The sequence below is a fragment of the Onychomys torridus genome, chromosome 7, assembly GCF_903995425.1.
Source record: "Onychomys torridus chromosome 7, mOncTor1.1, whole genome shotgun sequence".
Taxonomy (NCBI): Eukaryota; Metazoa; Chordata; class Mammalia; order Rodentia; family Cricetidae; genus Onychomys; species Onychomys torridus.
In genome coordinates, this window is record NC_050449.1 from 4,826,905 (window position 1) to 4,833,087 (window position 6,183).

The 6,183-nt window shown below is 37.3% G+C and overlaps 1 non-coding gene across 1 annotated transcript; it reads left to right on the forward strand.

Annotated features, from left to right (window-relative positions):
• The first annotated feature begins 5,786 nt into the window (after nt 1–5,786).
• On the forward strand, nt 5,787–5,891 carry LOC118588106. The gene has a single exon (XR_004945510.1). It is a non-coding gene; the product is annotated as a U6 spliceosomal RNA (small nuclear RNA).
• The last annotated feature ends 292 nt before the right edge of the window (nt 5,892–6,183 follow it).

Here is a 6,183-nt window from a genome sequence, read left to right on the forward strand (position 1 = left end):
AATAAATAAGAGGGTAATATTCTATAAGGCACACACCCCATATTCTAAATCTTGAACACTTTGAGAACTTTCAAAACATGCTGAATGCAATGGAGAATCCTTCCCAACCAGATGAAGCAATAGTAGAACCAACGACAAAAATACATGTTCTGATTTTACCCAAGAAAACGAATGGAAGAATAGAATTCTATTCAATCTCCACTGCTTTATCTGAGGCTAGTTGAGTTGGTTGTTAGTTATAACTCATCAGTGCCAGAAAGTTTTCCATCTGTAGGACTGAATCAACATTATCTGTTCTATTTTCTTTTCTCACAAACCTGTTTCCAACTCACCTCAAGCTAATATATGCCATTGTATTACTTTAATTATTTTAAGTGTTCATTAATATTACTCTTATTCTTCTCATAGCCACAGCAAATCAGGTATTACATAAGCAAAGTTTAAATACTTTAAACATATGGTTATTTTTAAAGAGAAATTATTAGTTATTTTGAAGCACATACTCTGAAATTTTTTTTTAAAATTCCATTTAGAAGGCACAATTATGTTCGCTCTTAGTAAATACATTAAGATTGACCTGAGTTTTTATAATTTCAAGTTTAGTAGCTTTGAACCCCCTCTGATATATATACATATATAATAATCATCATTTTAAAGGAGAAACAATTATCTGTCAGGTTAACATTAGAAATACTCTGTTGCCTGGTCATACATAGCTGGATTGGGAGAATATAAAATATGTCAATGGGAAAAGCCATTCCATTAACATGCACAATAGAGCCTGGAGAAGAAACATGCTAGATAACATTTGAACAAAATGTAGAAACAGTAATTTCCATTTAGTGGGAGCTGAGATCTATATATGTATTCTAATTAGACATCTGTTCCATTCTTATTTTCCATGTTCCTGAGACATATCAGATCGACTTCCTCCAATATTGTGAGCAAAGCACTCTGATGAATCCCTCTACCACAACGTAAGCATCTGCCCTCAGAGGTTATAGTCCTGCTTTTCAAAAGGTGCATTTGTTGATATTTTAAAGTAAATGAAGTCTCTAAGAGCTCAAGAGAAATATGACCAAAGGAAAAGAACGTGAGGTGGTCTGCAAAACTGTAGTCTAGTTTGCATTTCCCTAGGCAAATAACATTTGGTGGGTTTTGTGAATTAAACAACCTTGGGCTCCCAAATCCACATCCTTCAGGAGAGCTGGTGGCCCCAGTTCAGAGCTAGTCTCTGGCACCAAGCCAGTCAGTTCCACACATTCCCTCTGCAGCCTTCTCTCTGCCTAGTACAGCCTCGTCATCAGCTTTTGCCTCTTCTCTTCTTTTTCTTTTCTTTTGCCTTTTGTAATTAAGATGAGAACATAGCCATTCTGACCAGAATTTTCTATTTATCTGATTTACATCAGTCTCTTTCTTTATCCGAAATACTTCCCTTCTCTTTGCTCCAGACTATCTACCAAGGTCTGTCACAACCGCCTCGACCAGCAAGGAAGACGCAACGCCGAGCTCTTCTTTCAGCAGTTTACTCAGGAACCTTGAACAATCTTCTGACCCCGGGGAAAGCCCGCCCACGACCTAAATAGCCCCTGGGTGGCCAACCCCAGCCTGCTACGTGGGCACTGCGGATAGGTTCAGGTTCACGGAAGAAAGCCAGATCCTAGGAGTAAGCCAAATATGGAGTTGTTTACTCCCGAGAGCACTTACCATCGGGAAGGTGGGGGCGGAAGCTGGCACCATCTTATGGGTGCGGCTGTGCACAGCTCTCTACAAAGGTCCTTTGAGTGATGTCACTAAATTCTCCATGTCTTTTGTTTGGATAGCTGAACCAGTTCAGCTCCTTGGATCTTGAATCTTTTCATCTTTTCAGATTCTTTCATTCTATTCAATTTGCACTCTGTTAACCATATGATATCTGAAAGTCTTGTGTGTCCCACAAGTGGGAACCCACCACACAGGACTTTCTTGTTTACTGTGTAACTTAGATGTTTTGTGAACCAAATCCCAAAGTTGAACAACTACTAAAAATCCCAAAACTGGGGATCATGCGTCACTGAGTTTACTGTTAGAATTAAACATTTATTGAGTACCTAAAGTGAAGTGGCTTTGAAAAAAAGGAATATCCATGTGAGAAGGAAATATTCAATCACTAAAATTACATCTGTACAAGGTGATACATCTGGATGGCTGACGTTGATTTACATTTTGTTCTAAGTGTTCAGTATTGCATAAAAGTGGCCACATCTCACATTTAAATTCACTTTATATTTTCTGAAAGAGAAAGGCATGAAGTAGTCTATAATTCAGTTTGTATAAGTTCCTTTAATCAGCTGCTACTTAACTGACTCAACTCATTGGAGGAATCAAAAATTGCTTTCCTGCTTCAAGCCCATTGATGCCAGCTGTTGGTTGGCATGTGTGCCTGCTACCCTTCCCAACACTTTAAGTTGTGTATCAAACAAAATAAGTTCTGTATTTCTTCAAACTGCTTGTGTCAGTTTGTCTTTGTATAATTAACATATAATCTAATTAAATATTATATAGCTGGATTGTGAAAACAGGATGATCACAGAATATATGTGACATGAAAGCAGAAAGGGACTCGTGCAATGAGGAAGAGATACAACAGGAGGAGACGGGATGTTACACAAAAGGAGGCAGGAGCAGCATCAACAGAGTGTATGAACACACCTTGATGAAACCTATCACTTTATATGCTGCTTTTTAATTACTATATTTAATCACAGATCTTAAAAATGAATATTATATACAATAAAGAAATGTAAGGGTAAAGAGGAAATAGTTCCTCTCAACAACTTATTAACTACTTTGGCAAAGTTCAATAGAACTGAATGCACAGTTGCTGCTGTTTGTCATATGAGAAGTTCAAATGACAGGAAAGAAAATCATGAAAGTCTAGAAAAATTTTCATTCAAAACGTATTACAGTGTAGCTGAACTTTTACTTAGCTCATGAAAAGAAGAAACCAAGATGCCAAACACTGCCTTGTGCTTGTGGCATTTGTGGAAGCAACTGAAGAATTACCATAGTCCCCCAAACCATGTGCTCTTCCCTAGACCTTACAAGAAGCAGTGTACCTTTCACCAGCTTTCCATGAGCACCAGTAAACAGAAATGGACTTGCCTCCCTGGGGCCGTGTGGCTTATAACAGAGAACTGTTAGGCTGTTCTGGGTCTCTCTTCGAGGGGGCTGTTGTGGATAGGAGGAATAAAAGAGCAAAACTACTTTTTTTCTCTTTAAAGAACCATTTCTACCAGTTGTCCAGCTTTTATATTGCTGGAAGGTGCTTAACAGACAGTTGGGGGAGAAAAGACATCAATGGTCTGACCCAGCACAGCACTCTGCATGCTGCAATATTGACCTGCCAGGCAAGTTGTGCCCACTGGTGCTACAGTGGCATGAGGGTTACGGGGATACCAAGTCACTCTGTGATTAGATTTGAGAGCTGCTCCACAGGAAGGGTTTCACATCTGGTACTGTAAACACGATCAAATCCCATGACTGGGGCAATCATAGGCCCTAGGGTGGGGAAACTGCTGCCATTGTTTTACATAGGAGTCCTGTTTCCAAGATACCCTCTTCATGTTTATGTTTATGTCCATAGATTTGTTCTGCTTCCAGTCTTGGTCAGAGAAGCTTCTTTTTACAGTAAGCACAGGTTAATGCGGATACTCAATGTGCTGAGAAACATGTCTGTGAGTGCTTAGCTGTAAATAAGGCATATGTGTCAACCTCCCCTCACACAAGCCTCAGAGAACACTGCAGAAGAGTGGGCAGGAAGCTGAAGATGAGGAGGAACAGTACAAAATGCTGTCTTCTGCACATGACACAGCTTTTACATACATCAATGTACAGTATGTACACTATACAAGTTCAAGTCAGTAAAAATAGCAGAATCAATGGGAAGGCCCCAACATCTATCTCTGGCTGAAGAGCAATTGACAGTTGATTCTGCTCATTCAGACCACCACATACATATGACATTTTCAAAGAGTAAATTAAAATATTATTTAAAAATTTAATAAGATGAATATCTCACCTCCACTTACATGTACACACATATACACATGCTCTCTCTCTCTCTCTCTCTCTTACACACACACACACACACACACACACACACACAGAGAGAGAGAGAGAGAGAGAGAGAGAGAGAGAGAGAGAGAGAGAGAGAGAGAGAGAGAGACAGAGAGAGAGAGAGACAGAGAGAGACAGAGAGAGAGAGAGAGACACAGAGAGAGAGACACAGAGAGAGAGAGATTGCTTAGCAAAGCATCAAAAACTAATGAAAAATTTCCATTCTCAATCATACTTAGTCTTTAGGAGACTATATTTAGGGATCTTATTCTGAAAAAAAGAAAGGGGAATATAAAAATGATAGAATAAAATGGTAGATTATCATAAACTTTCAAAATAAAGAAGCAGCTACCAGTTCCAAATAATTTACATTGGTATGGATTTTTGTATACTGATACAAACTTAAGGTTATTTTTGTTATACTGTGTATATGTTTCTATTCTTGTTTAAGGTATTGTACATATGCAGCCCATTTAAAAATGTAATGTAAAGTTCTAGTTCTTGAAAGCGATTAAGGACAATAAAGAAATTCAGGTTAATAGTCATCAAAAACAATAAAACTTATAGTCATGTTAAGTATGTTTTCAAGGTCAAACAGAGATACATTTTAAATAGATAGATGGTCTTCAAACACTTTAGAGACCTACAGAGTATGGCATTTAAAATGTTTTAATAACATAAGGCTTTTCATAACAGTGAGTTATATCTGCTCCTGGAAGTACCAATTTAGTTCAAAAGATGATGGTGGGCATCAAAGAACCTCCACACTGCCTTTGCCTCAACTGTTGACAGTATACTGTTCAAATTGGACAAGCAGGACACAAAAGAAAGTGACTGATGAACTTTACCAAGACAAGGAAGGACAGTTCTTCAAAATTTGTGCTTCACAGAAAAGTCTGTCAGATATTCTAGGCCTGTAGGCTGAAGATGGATGTCCTAACAGAGGGACCTTGGATGACTCACCATGCAGCCAGATGTCTATCATTTCTGTAGGTTTAGAAGTTACTTGCTCTGCATTTCCTGTTTAATCAGATAATATTATATCCTTCTCAGGTCTCTGATGGATGTTAAAGATTAGATAGTTATAGTTATAATTTTCCATAGTTATGATAGAAAGGATATCAGGTACAAAACTTTGGACTCTCTAAGATAGGATAGATAATGGAGTATTTTCTTTGAATTTGGCAAATACTAATGGACTTGACATTGTGAAGGTGTTTCTTACTTGATAATTGTTCTTATTTTATACAGTTTTACTATGTTAGATAAAACCTTTCCTTTTTGTTTAGACAAAAAGGGGGAAATGTTGTGGGAGATTTGGAATTGTTTGTGTTGTTGCTCTGAGAATGTCCATGGAGTTGGACCTTGGTTCAAAGGAAAAAGTCCACACTAAGCTGGTCAGAGTGGACCACAGAGTTTTCTGGCTGACTAAGAGGAATTTAGAGGAACACACAGGAGCAGGAAGGAGGGGCCTAAGGAAATATATGTTCTTTTTGATCGGGGATGGTGGAAAAAAGAGCAGGTGATTGTTTCTCCATTGCTTTGTGTATCTCTCATGTTTATTTTCCTAATATTTAACTTCTGAGGTTTGTTTTTTAATAAATCAATAAAAGAAGTTGCAATAACAAAAGACAGTGAAAATATTTATAAATCCAATATTTCAATATCAATTAGCTTATCTGTATTTTGTACTTGCTTTCACAGCACATATTCTAAAATTGGAATGATACAGTGGATCAGCATTACTCCTGTATAACAATGACATATAAACTAGGGAAATGTTCTGTGTTTTGAATCTTCAAAATTCATCAGAATGAACTTATAAACAATATATTTACTTTAAAAACTATTTTAATTCTCTATCTTTTATTATTTTTTAAAAATTAAATTTAAATATATTCAGATCATATGCTTACTCTTCCCCCAAGTCCTTTCAGGTCCTTTCTACCTCCCTACCCACCCAAATTTAAATTTTTCTCAAAAAACAAACAAAAACCCAATACAATAAGAAAACAAAATAAAACCACACACACACACACACACACACACACACACACACACACACACACTCCAAATAAACACTGT